This window comes from Marmota monax, unplaced genomic scaffold (assembly GCF_021218885.2).
Source record: "Marmota monax isolate L192 unplaced genomic scaffold, Marmota_monax_Labrador192_F-V1.1 WCK01_AAM20220418_F8-fsc00044, whole genome shotgun sequence".
NCBI lineage: Eukaryota > Metazoa > Chordata > Mammalia > Rodentia > Sciuridae > Marmota > Marmota monax.
The window spans coordinates 11,909,918-11,923,539 of NW_026695198.1; positions in this window are offsets into that span (position 1 = coordinate 11,909,918).

Genomic DNA, 13,622 nt, shown 5'->3' on the forward strand with positions numbered 1-13,622 from the left:
TAATTCATTAGTTTTAATTCTTAAAGTACTTAAACTTGAAGATCTTTCTGTTGTTCCTTTTCATAGTCGACCATCTTTCTCAGGCAAGGGTATGATTGTCCATCTACTTATAGGGTCAACTTGCAACCCCACCCCCTTTCCCTGATGACAGTATTTTAGATCAACTTCCACATAAACCCATTCTGGATCTTCTGTCCCCAACCTCAAAACCCAGCCTTTCAAATGATACTCTAAGCAATGGAGGCCTGAGCACGAGGACTCCTGCCTGCGTTCCTACACTCCAGAAGTACACCAGAAATAGACAAAACAGAGTCCTACCTCTGACCGTTTTGCTTCACTGGTTAGTAAGACCCTTGGGTGGTCATAGCTCTTCACAGCTTGACGTGTCTGAACCCCAGAGCCCTGTATATTTGACTGTAAAAGTAGCATTTCAAGTTCACATAAATCTGTCAACTTTTTTCAGTGCTCATATTTAGTGTGACGACCTATTTAGGCTGCAGCCTCAGTGATGATCAAAGTGGACAAATAAAAGACCAACTGAAGAAGAAGCTACAAAGCAGTCTCTGTACCGGTTGCTCTCATGTCTGCCATCTCCACCTAATGCTTATCTGCACCCAGTGGCGGCATGATGCTGGTGAGGTAAGAAGCAACCTGATTGAAGGGCTGCAGCCGCCTGTTGCAGCAGTACAAAAATAAACCATTGAGAATTGCAGTTGGGAACCAGAATTGTGCAGTGGTTGGATTTTCTGATACATGGTGGGCTTTTAGCCTTAGTGTGAGAACAGTCAGCGATTCTCAAAGCTCCCTGGGTGATCTCACTCCTCAGGCGGAGGCAACAGTTTATGTGAATAGAGTGAAACCCATTTCTTGTCCTCAAGATTGGGAATGGCTACTTTCTAGACCCTTCTGTCTGTCCATATAAATAAAACAAGCCTGGGGTGTCTCAAGGGAGCCTCTGTTAAACAAGAAGGAATTTCAACTTCTGTTGGAGTGCTTCCTGGTGCCATGATTTCCGTTCCAGCAAAGAAGTCAAGGTATACAAACCTTTATGTGGTGGGGATAAAGCACAGAAAAGACTATCAAAACCTGGGACTCCATATGTGTCCAAGTGGTCACTTCAAGCACACAGACTTCCTATTTCTGAGTGAAACAGATCAGGATTTTACCCTGTTTAAAAATTACAAAGTTCTGCGCAGTTGACTCAGTGCTAACCTTTTCAGTTGGAGAAGTAAAATAGCAAAGGAGGAATTTTCTATCCAAGTTTCAAAAACATTATAGTATCAAGAAAATGAAATTAGATGTGGTTTGGCTACATGTGTGTATGCAATCAGAAAAATAATAAAACCCCAAGCAAGTTTCTTAGGAATCACCTAATTCAGATAACTAGCGTTGATCTCACCAAGTTATTAGAACTTGTCCATTGAACTTGAGTTGATGGGCTCAGACAGAAAACTCTTTCTGGCCTCAGTCCTGGGTACCTACTGCCAACAACCAGAACAGAAATATATAAGTCAGCCTGTGTGTGTGTGTGTGTGTGTGTGTGTGTGTGTGTGTGTGTGTGAGAGAGAGAGAGAGAGAGAGAGAGAGATAGATGCTGGCCTAATAGATGCTACCACTGCTCTCTGTGATATATGTCTGTCAGCAAAGATGAGGTATGGATGGGCCCAAAAGCAACAGAAAAAATAAACTCCCAGGATAATAGTGAGAGAAGCACTAAATAAGATTTATCATATAAGATATCAGTATGTGGAGAAATGAGCACCTCCTAAAAATAGACTCAGGTGTGCTTTTCTGTTATGAGCCATACTTTTTCCCTCCAAAATTCATATACACAAATCTTAACCCCAGTACCTCAGAGTATGACTGAATTTAGAGATGGAGCTTCTAAAGAGGTAATTACCCTAAAATGAAGTCATGAGGGTGGGCCCTCTTCCAATATGACTGATGTCCTTATAGGAAAAGGAGATTCAAACATAGGCAAGCACAGATAGAGGGTCGGTCGTGTGAAGACCCAAGAATATAGCCATCTAGAAGCTGAAGAGAGAGAGATCTTAGAGAAAACTAACTCTGTGGACAACTTGGACTTGGATGTCCAGCCTCCAGAACCGTGAGAAAATAAATTCCTGTTGGCTAAGCCACCTGCTCCATGGTATTTTATTACAGCGACCCTGGCAATAAAATATTCTCCTTGACTGACTTCTTTTCAGATGCCCAAATTATTCTTTCTCTGAATTCAAGACAGGCCCTTGCTTCCTATCTTAACAAACAATTATAAGTGATTTGAGAGACAGGGGATGGTACCAGAAAGAAGTGGAGGAGATATCCCTACCTTCTCTGTCTTCCTAACTCCTAGTTATTGACCATCTCAAATCACAGGAAACAGACCATATTGTTGTAATAGAAGTATCTTCTCTGTGTTAGGGTTTTCTAAAATGCACTACCATTTCTCAAGTCAGTCAGGCTCCCATTAGCAGTTCACAATTTTAACCGGGGAGAGACATTTATAACACTTCCTTCTCAAGAACCAAAAATGTGTTTCTATCATTGGAAATGAGTCCTGATGTCTATATAACACCTTAGGCAACACAATTATTTCTGTTTTAATAACACAAAGGAGCTCTCTTGAAAGAACTACAAAGCATTTACAAATATAAGCAAATCAATTTTTTTTCTCTCTCTCCTGAAGTCTATCTTACAATGGGATTTCATTATTGGGCATCATTTTGCTCTCCCAGGGAAGATGTGAATTACATATGTAGAGTGCTAAACAACAATAATCTCCTTAATAGCAAAATATGACTAAAGAAATTCTGTGAGACTAGATTGTTTGGGGGGTTTAATAGCCTTATCAAGTAAATTATGTGCATAACAAATGAAAAGCTAATCAAGGAGAGCAATAGAAGATGCAAATTTGCCTTTTGTTCCCAGTTGTAAACAATAACAAAAGAAGCTCAGATTCAAACATCCATCCTCTCTAATAACTTCCCGTGGAAGGCAGTATTGGTTGATTACCAACTGGCAATCAAATCCTGTTCTCCTTCGCACATCCTCACTAAAATGTTTCTAATTTTTCTTCAAGCCTTCCTTGTGACCCAAGGGATCCATGTTCTGCCCAAGGAAATGAAAGTAAACATCTTTGGTGTTGAGGATGAGATAGCTTCTAGAAAGGAGGTTGAATTTTTGGCCAAAGACATTGATGAATTTACACTATTCCTTTTGATCTATTCTCTTCAATGTACATGTGATTTTTGGATCTGTGTAGCTTTCTTGTGACTAAGAGGCAATGTACATAAATATTAATAAGTGATACATTATGGAGAGCATTATGGTTTGGATCTGGAATGTCCCCAAAAGCTCAGGTATTAGAAGCATGGTCCCCAATGCAGTGAGGTTCCATGGTTAGACTTTTAGACAATGACTGGATTAATAATTTGAATGGGCTATTGGTTACTTTAGGTAGTTGGGAACATGATGGAGTATATGAATCTTGCAGGGCATCCCTTGGGGACTATATCTGGTCCCTTGTCCCCCACACACACTTTCTCTCTCTCTTTCCTTCCTGGTTGCCATAAGCTAAACTGCTTTCCTCTGTGATAACATTCCACAACAATGTTCTGCCTCATCTTGGGCCCAAAGCGATGGAGTCATTCAACCATGGACTGAGACTTCTGAAACCAAACTATGAGCCAAAATGAATTTTTCTTATTCTAAGTTGTTTTTGTCAAATATTTTGACCATAGCAATAAAATGTTGAATGCAGATAATCTAATAGAAGAACGAAAGATATGAATCTTGATTGCATTGTTGAGAAATTACATCTAATACTTAGAAACCACTTACCCTCAGACTTCCTTTTATATAAGAAAAATAAATACTTACTGATTTAAGACATTTGTAGTTGGATATTATTCAAACCTTCAAATGAAATTATTCCAAATAACTATTTCCAATTGCTAGCTTTCCTTTTTCCCCTAAGAGGACATGCATCTTTACTGTGGTCATGTGACTGTCAATGTTCACCATGGATGACAAACACAATCCTTCTCCACTGCTGTTGGGCTTGGCTATGTCATGTATTTTGGCCAAGACCAGTTGATAGTTTCTCTAAACTCTCTTATTCTTCCCCACCCCACCCCCCCCCCGTGTCATGAGAATGGGACAGCTTTCATGAGGATGCTATGAGAAGGCTGTTCCCAGCATGCATTATAGAAATGAGAAGATTGTACAAAGAACAGACACAGCTGCCAACTCATGGTAACCAATGTGAACTGTGAGATTTGCGGGGTTACCATCACTTGTTACAAAGCAGACAAATAAAAAATCAATACCAGAAATGGGTATAGCCACATGATATGTTTTGGTCAATGAAATATGACATGAAGGGATATACGTCATGAGCAGGCAGATCTTTGGAAATTTTCCAACAACCTTTACTATTTTCCCTTTGTTTGGATCCCAGAGTGAGAAGAAATTGGAACAAATTCATGACACCTGACCTAAAACAGCTGAAATGTAATGAGAAATAAATGTTACTGAAATAGTGGAATTTTCTTTCTCATTACAACTAGCCCTTCTTAAACTCCCAATCCTTCTGTCCTAGTCCAAGGAGAGCAGAGGTCAAAAAGGTTATGGGGTTGTCCTCTCATGTACCTCTTAGCAGCTACATGTTGATTTGTCTGTAAAACTAAAGGTAATAATAGCATAACACAGAATTTCTCAAAGGATGTTCTGAGTGACTCAATTTCTTCAGGAAGTTAATAAATGTTGCATGAGAAAAAAAGGATAATATATAATTAAGTAAGTCCAGGAGATATTGGCTCAACAAATTCCAACAGGTTTATTACCTTAGGTTCCTTGGAATTTCTAATGTATTCATGTACATATATTTTCAAATTCTGGAGGTAAGAATTTAGTTCTCAGATATCCTAAATTTTTAAAAAGTCTTACGACTTTTTAAAAATTTTCCAAGTATCTCTTAGGACTAGATTTCACATAAGAAAATTCGGTACAAGAAAAAAACAACCTATACTATATTGGCCTTGAGGTGACATGCAGCAATGCTGCTGTCCAGAGAGACCAGCACCTCGACATAGGCAACTCATGGATCTGCCCAAGAGGGAACTGGTTTTTATCTCATACTCCAAGTAGCAAGTGACTTTTCCCACCAAGTAGCTTTTAAAAGCTCCTATTGCTCATGGATAAGTCTGTCCATGCAGAGAAAATTCAGCATGCTAAGTAACTAAGAATTCAAATTGGAGGAAGGGATTATAGGGCAGCCATCATTTTGCAGAATCTATTGGAAGGAAACATACTTTCCATGGAAATTTAGTTATAAGAATGTGGTACTTTGAACTGTTGTTAAAGCAAGTATATAATCAAAGTCCAAGAAATTTTCTGCAATGAATGGGGTCCCGAAGCAAAAAAGATAATCCCACCAAATAAATCAGATGATAAGAAATATAAAAAAATAGAAAAGGAACATGGAAAGTGGAAGAAGATGGGCATAGAAGGAATGGCTCAAGGAGAAAGAGACCCAAGGCAAATTCTAAGACCAGCTCAACAAGTCTATAGACTAACAATTGGCATTAGACCATGTCCAATATGAATGTGTAGATTTCTCCGACAATGTGGTTTTATTTCCAGACAGAGGAGATGAAGAAGGTGTCCAACTGCCATTCTTGTACCTTGAGAGAGCCCCTGTGGGAGTATCTAGATCCCAGCCTAGGTCATACTTGAGGAAATGTTTACCTAGGAAGATCTGTGAGAAGGTGGTGATGGGAAATCACAATGATCATCATAGTGAAATCAAAGATCCAGAGCTCAAGACAAGAAGGGACCTGAGATATAACATATTGGACACCAGCAGGAAAGAGTAGAATCAGGAAGAAATCAGAGACACTGAGGGGTCTCCAAGAACTGTTCAATTAGAAGACTATAGGGCACTGTGCTGGAGCTGCAGGTTTCCTACAGTGTGTGGTGGGACAGCAGGGTAGTTCATGACATTGCCATGTTAGGACACTGATCCTGGGGCAACAACATTTTTCTTTATTACAATTTCACAGAAAAAGCCCAGATGATATTTCTTCATTGACCGGACACACTATTGGTCCTATCCAATCTCCTGTGTGTAGAAGGCAGAACAGTTCTTTCTGCCTCCATCAGGACAATACAAACCACAGACTCACCAGAGTGTCATACTGACTTCCTTGTATTGTCTAAGAAATAATTATATTGTACACATGGCATTATAAGAAGCATATGCAAGCACGTACCACACAATGACATTTTGGTTAACAAGGAACAACATATATCATGGTGGTTCCATCTTAGTTTGTCAAAGTTCACTCAATGATGTCCGCACAAGACTAAGATCTCTTAAATAAATGTGAATTTCCTTCACAAAAGTGAAAATACTTTTCTTTTAGGCAGTTGAGGAATAGGTCAGAGCTTTCTCTACCTGGGGTGGATCTTGTTAGCATGATTGAAGCCATCTTCCTACTCTCCACCCTCACTTTGTGAATAGTGTTCTTATTCCCAAGACATCAAAAGTAGCCCAAGATAAAACCTACCGCTGGCTCCTGAGATGGGGACGTACAAGTTTCCCTGTTCTTTCCTTAAGATAAAGGAACGTGCCAGTTTACCTGTTCCCCCTCTGAGAGATAGGAAAACTGCATGTCTCTGTTCCCAAGACACAAACTTGCCTTCCACAAGATCAGGGGATGCTCACTATGTCAGCCAAGATTAAACTCGGCCCTAGTGCACGGCCATGATTCCAGGCTATAAGAGGTGACATTCAAGGGGCAGTTGCTGCTGCTGTCCCGGCTCGCTGCTGCTGACCCTCTCTTTATGCAGAGCAGCCTCATCAGGCTCCTGAAAATAAACCTGCTTCTTATCCCAGGTGTGTGTGATCCGTCCTGCGCCATTTTTCTTTCAGTTCTCAATTTGCTTCAGCTGAAGTTAATCCATATGCCAAAATGGTGTATTTCAGGGTGTTATATTCTGAACCCCTGAGAGATTACGTTAAAAGAAAGGGAATATCAGTAGTTGGCTTCTTTTAAATCCTTTGTGTATATACTGAGCAGTGGAATAACTGGGTCAAGGGGGAAGAATAGAAGTGCAGTAGATTAGACAATGGGGAATGGAGGGAAGGAAGAGACAGACAGTGGAGTGACTCTGACATAATTTTCCCCTGTACACATATGAAAACAACACAGTGAATCCCACCATGGGCATCCATAAGACTGGGTCTCTAACTAGGACAAGATATAGTCCATGCTTGAATAATTACAGCAAATGTATCTGCTGTCATAAATAACTAAAAAGAACGAATAAATTTAAAAGAAAAGAAAAGAGGTAACATAAACCAAGGCAACATTGCTATGCTTTTAGGTGCTCCATTCTGAAGACTCTCCAGGACTAAAGTGTCTCCAATGATCACCCATGTTGTAGCATATTCCAGAATTCTCTTCCCTTTTTAAGACTTAATAATATTCCCTTGTGTGTGTATTATTTTGCCTACTCATTGCTCATCAGCTGATAGATATTTGGGTGGCTTCCACATTTTTAATTATTTCAAATAGTATTGTTATGAATATGAAGTATATAATTACCTCTGCTTTTAATTTTTTAAATAAGTACCCAGAAGTTTTGGATCATACAGTAATTTTATTTTCAGTTTTGAGGGAAATCATCATATTGTTTTCCATAGTAATACCATTTTATATTCCCACCAACAATACTCAGGGTCCCAATTTCTTCAAATCCTTACCAACATTTCTCTCTTCTTCTCTTCCCTCCTCTCCCCCATGCTCTCTCTCAGATAGTTACCTCTCTAATGGGTGTTAGGTGGTTTTGATTTGCATTTCACTGATGATTATTGACTCTGAGTGTATTTTCTTGTGCTTATTGGCCATGAGAACGTCTTCATTGGAGAAATATCTATTCAAATCTTTGCCAATCTTTTGATCAGGTTGTTCTGCTTTTTGTTTTGTTTTTGAGTTGTTGAGTTTTAATAATATCTATGTATGCTACAAATTAGCATATTTTATTATTTATCCTTTAGTAAACATGGCATTCCATAAGGAAGTTAGGTCAACAAACTCCTGCCTATAGAGTAGACCCAAAACATGGGCAAATTCAGAGTATAAGTTCATTTGGAGAGTATGTTTATAAAAATTAGAAAGGTTCAGATGCAGATTATTGTCCCAGCTCTTGGGGAATAGCATATTCTTGTATTTCAAAAACATACTCTAAATAAATAATGATAGCACAGTGATTATGAAAAACAAGTAAACAGAACTCTAGATACTTCAATTCTGCAATGTCATATGACTACTTAGAGATTGAGTCTATATTTAAAATTTAAACAGGGAAGCAGTGTGCTAAGTGCAACATTTTTATTTGGTAAACGCAAATTTTAGTTTATGCATTAAACATTTTACTGAATTTGCATAACATCTTTAAGTTTTAAATTCATTTATTTACTATTCTTACACAATGAATCAAAATAAAGGGGAATATTTTAAATTGTTGGCTATATTGGATCCTTTGAAGATATTTGGGATTGTATTTTCTTTATTATTATTATTTCTATTGGGATAAGAAGGAGACTCAATAAAATGAAATACTTACCATCTGTATTTAATTTCTGGCCATGTTTTGTTATTTCAAGATCATTGCTGAAGAAAATTGCATCCTATACAGAAGAGAAATGTTAAAAGTGGTCTCTACACACAGTAGGTGTGCCACCCCTACCTGCTTCTATCAACTCATTTTTTTTTTTTTGGCCTCTGCTTTACTGCATCAGGAGTGGCCATGGGTATCTGTTCAGGTCTGTCCTTGTCACAGGAAAACAGATGAGAATGAGGTCCCAAACGCTACCCCACACTAATATCTTTGGACCAATTCTAATCGTTAATTTAGCAGAATGGTGTTTCAACTAGTCTAAGTATAAAAATAGGATGAGCAGAGTAAAGACAAAGGGTCAGGAAGCAGCTGAAAACATAACTGTCCTTCATGTCACAACAGTGCCCGTTCTAAATGGTTCATATCAAATTTCCTTCAAGAGTGAGGGTTTCTTTCTTGAACCATGGGTAACACTACAAGGGACTTAGTCTGGGAAGATCCCCAGGACCTGGCATGAAAGTTGTCTCTCCGGCCACCCAGATATGAAAGGAAGGATGCTAGGACAGGTTTACAACTGTTTGGGAAGTGTCATGAGTCTGGCCAGAACATTCCTGGTGGAGGCTCTGTGTCGGCTTTTGAAAGTCAAGCTGAGGAGGCGTTGAGCCTGAGTCAATTTTCCTCATCATTTCAGTTGGCTTGGAGGAGTGAGAAATCAATATGTTTCCTTAAATCCAAGCTGCCTTACGGCCCTGTCCAAATTGGCCACTGCCCTTTCTCTCCTGTAGAAGTCCTTACTGCCAAGAGTGTAGATCTCCTTTCCTTTCAAAATAAAATGTGCTTTATAGATTTGGCTTCTTTTAGAACTCCTCTAAGGTGTGTAATAGAAGAAATTTATGAATTACTTAGGAAAAACTGGATGTTCTTTGATAAATAAGATGCTGTTACTTATTATTTTTCTAATTTAATACGGAAGTGCAAGATACAACAGAAATTTCCACAGATTCTAAGGGGAAAACTCGATAATTTTTCACATAGTAAACTTACCCTTGTAATCAAATAAAAAAATATATAGTATTTCCAGCACCCTGGTAGACCCTCAAACCCCTTGTAGCTATGACTCTCTCTCTAGTAAGTGTGAAAACTACCTCACTTCTTTTATCATAGATTATTTTTATCATGTGTATTTTTATTTTTCAGGGATGGGAATTGGACCCAGGATCTCATACATGTTAGACAAGCCCTTTGACACTGAACAACATCCATGTGTACTCCTATTGTGTCCAATTTTTTTTTAATGAGACCATTGTGTATGTGTCATTTTATTGTGTGTTCTCATGGCTGTATAGCATGCCATCATAAGACTATAACACAATTAATTTTTCCAATCTGCTATTTATGGGCATATGAGATGCTTTCAGTCTGAAGTTATTATAAATGATGCTTTTATGAACAATCATACACATGTTTGTGGGGACCTCAAATATACATATTTAGCTGAACAGTAAATAACTATTAGGAGTGTAAATTCAAGGTTATACTATTGATATGCTATATTCATCTTTATAGATAGTACCAAAGTGTTTTCCAAAGTGGTTGTACCAACTTATGCTCCCACTAGCAGAGTAGCTATGTGACCAGTGCTAAGTATCATCACATTAAAGTTTGCATTTCCCTAATGATTAATAAAGTCAAAGGCCTTTTCTTAGGCTTATAGGAATTTCCAAAGTTCTCTTTGGTTAAGTAAAAAATAATTCAACTTTTTTTTGCATATATTCCTATAGGGTTCTCTACCTTTTTCTTATCAATCTTAATAGTAAGAAGAGCAATAAGCAATGAATGTACCTTCTGTTTGCACATCTTCCATATATCTTTTCAGATTCCATGAATTATCTTTTCGTGTTCTAAATTATGTTTTAATAAACAGAAATTCTTCATTTCAATGTAGACCAACTTAGGAGTTTTATGGTTAACCCTTTTCATATCTTTTTTTTTAAATCTTTGCCTTCTAGAAGAATCCAAACTGCTTTTGACACCTAGTGTAGTGTGTATGTGGTTTATTCCACAAAGGCTCATGTGCTGGAAGCTTGGTCTTCAATGTGGTAAGGCACAGCCTCCTGGGGATGATTAGGTCAGAGGGAGTTTAGCTCTAAGAATGCATTGATGCTGGTCTCATGGAGTGAATTTGTTCTTGCAGGAGTATGTTGTTACATAAAAGAGTAAGTCCTTTCCCTGAGTCCCTGTCTGGCTTTCTTTCTTGCCAACTGATCTCTCACATTGGGCTCCCACATCGTGATGCCATCTTCCATGAGGACCTCACAGAACCAAGTAGATACTGGTGCCATGCTCTTGAACCACCAGGACTATAAGCTTAATAAACCTCTTTTAATTCTAAAGTACCAGCCTCAAATATTTTGAGAAAAACACCTAATACAATACTGTCTCCAAAATTAGGTATGCAGGTTGTGTGAAGATCTCATTTGAAAGCTGTTGGTCCCTGTGATTACCTGGCAAACTCTCTTCTTCCCTCAACATTAAAACACCATGGGTAATGGTATCTAGTGTGATGAGTTGGACTACCTTACTTTGTGAAGTATGTAAACATCTCCCAGCACAATTTGTCTCCTGAGTCTTTCATACATGTGACAGCTCAAACTGGTTGTCCTATTGCCACTCAACAAAGAGACAGCAATTACACTGGACCAACAGCTCTGGTGTGGCTACCAACTGCTTCCTTTCTTCCAGGGAAGAAATGTTGTTACTAAATTGATAGAAACTGACAGATAAAAAAAAGAAGAAAAAAGAAATCCCCAAAGTGCTTTTTTTTATGTGTGTGCTTTGTCTCATATATATATATATATATATATATATATATATATATATATATATATGACATGACAGTGAAATGCATTACAATTCTTACACATATGGAGCACAATTATTCATATCTCTGGTTGTATACAAAGTCTATGAATCAGTCTCCTTAAAACAAAGAAAACATTCAGCATTTGGTTTTTGTGGAATTGGCTAACTTCACTTAGCATTATCTTCTCTAACGCCATCCATTTGCCTGCAAATGCCATGATTTTATTCTCTTTTACTGCTGAGCAATATTCCATTGTGTATATATGCCACATTTTTTTATCCATTCATCTACTGAAGGGCATCTAGGTTGGTTCCACAGTTTAGCTATTGTGAATTGTGGTGCTATAAACATTGATGTGGCTGCGTCCCTGTAGAATGCTGTTTTTAAAGCCTTTGAATAGAGACAGAGGAAAGGGACAGCTGGGTAAAATGGTGATTCAATTCCCAATTTTCCAAGAAATCTCCATTCTGCTTTCCATATTGGCTGCACCAATTTGCAGCCCCACCAGCAGTGTTGAGTGCACCTTTTTCCCCACATCCTCACCAGCACTTATTGTTGTTTGTAAGCATAATAGCTGCCATTCTGACTGGGGTGAAATGAAATCTTAAAGTGGTTTTGATTTGCATTTCTCTAATTGCTAGTGATGATGAATATTTTTTCATGTATTTGTTGATTGCTTGTATATCATCTTCTGAGAAGTGTCTGTTCAGGTTCTTGGCCCATTTATTCATTGGGTTATTTGTTTGGGGGGGGGTTGTTTGTTTGTTTGTTTGGTATTTAGCTTTTTGAGTTCTTTATATACCCTAGAGATTAATGTTCTATCTGATGTGTGAGAGGTAATTTTAAAAACTTGTACTCCAATAAAATAGAAAATATTGAAGGCATCAACAAATTTCTAGAGTCCTATAACTTGCCCAAATTGAATCAGGATAATATACACAACTTAAACAGATCAATTTCAAGTGACGATATAGCAGACACCATCAAAAGTCTACCAATCAAGAAAAGCCCAGGGACCAGACGGATATACAGCCGAGTTCTACAAGACCATTAAAGAAGAACTAATACAAATACTCTCCAATTTATTTCAGGAAATAGAAAAAGAAGCAGTAATTCCAAACTCATTCTATGAGGCCAATATCACCCTGATTCCAAAACCAGGCAAAGACACACCAAAAAAGAAAACTTCAGATCAATATTTATAATGAAAATAGATGCAAAAATTCTCAATAAAATTCTGGCAAATCAAATTTTTAAAAATGTCAAAAAGATCATGCAACACAATCAAGTGGGATTCATCCCAGGGATGCAAGTTTGGTTCAACATACAGAAATCAATAAATGTAATTCATCACGTCAATAGACTTAAAGATAAGAATCATGTGATCATCTTAATAGACACAGAAAAAGCATTTGACAAATACAGCACCCCTTTATGTTCAAAACACTAGAAAAACTTGGGATGACAGGAACATATCTCAACATCATGAAGGCTATCTATGCTAAGCCCCAGGCCAACATCATTCTAAATGAGAAAAATTGAAGGCATTCCCTCTAAAAACTGGAACAAGACAGGGATGCCCTCTTTCACCACTTCTCTTTAACATAGTTCTTGAAACACTGGCCAGAGCAATTAGACAGATGAAAGAAATTCAAGGGATATGTATAGGAAAAGAAGAATTCAAATTGGCACTATTTGCTGATAATATGATTCTACACCTAGAAGCCCCAATATAAAATGTCCTTTCACAGTAATGAGTTTTGAGATTTTGATACACAATTCACAATACTAAAAGCCAATCAAAAATTTGGTTGCCTCTGGGGCACGAATAAGACTAACACTAACTGGGATTTGGGATCAGAAAAGTGCACCAACCTGCAGCGTCACTATTTGCTTTTTATTTGTCCCTGGAGAAACTACAGTACATAAAAAAAATTCAGTTTCTGTATCTAGAAAAGAAGGAAAATAATGACCATTCCTGAGTCTGGAGGAGGCTTAAGAGAGATAATTTATCTGAAAATATTTGCATTATTTAAAACATACAATACAAAATTACATATAAGAGGAAGTGAGGGGAAAGGGGAAAAAACAAGAGAGAGAAATGAATTACAGTAGATGGGGTAGAAAGAGAAGA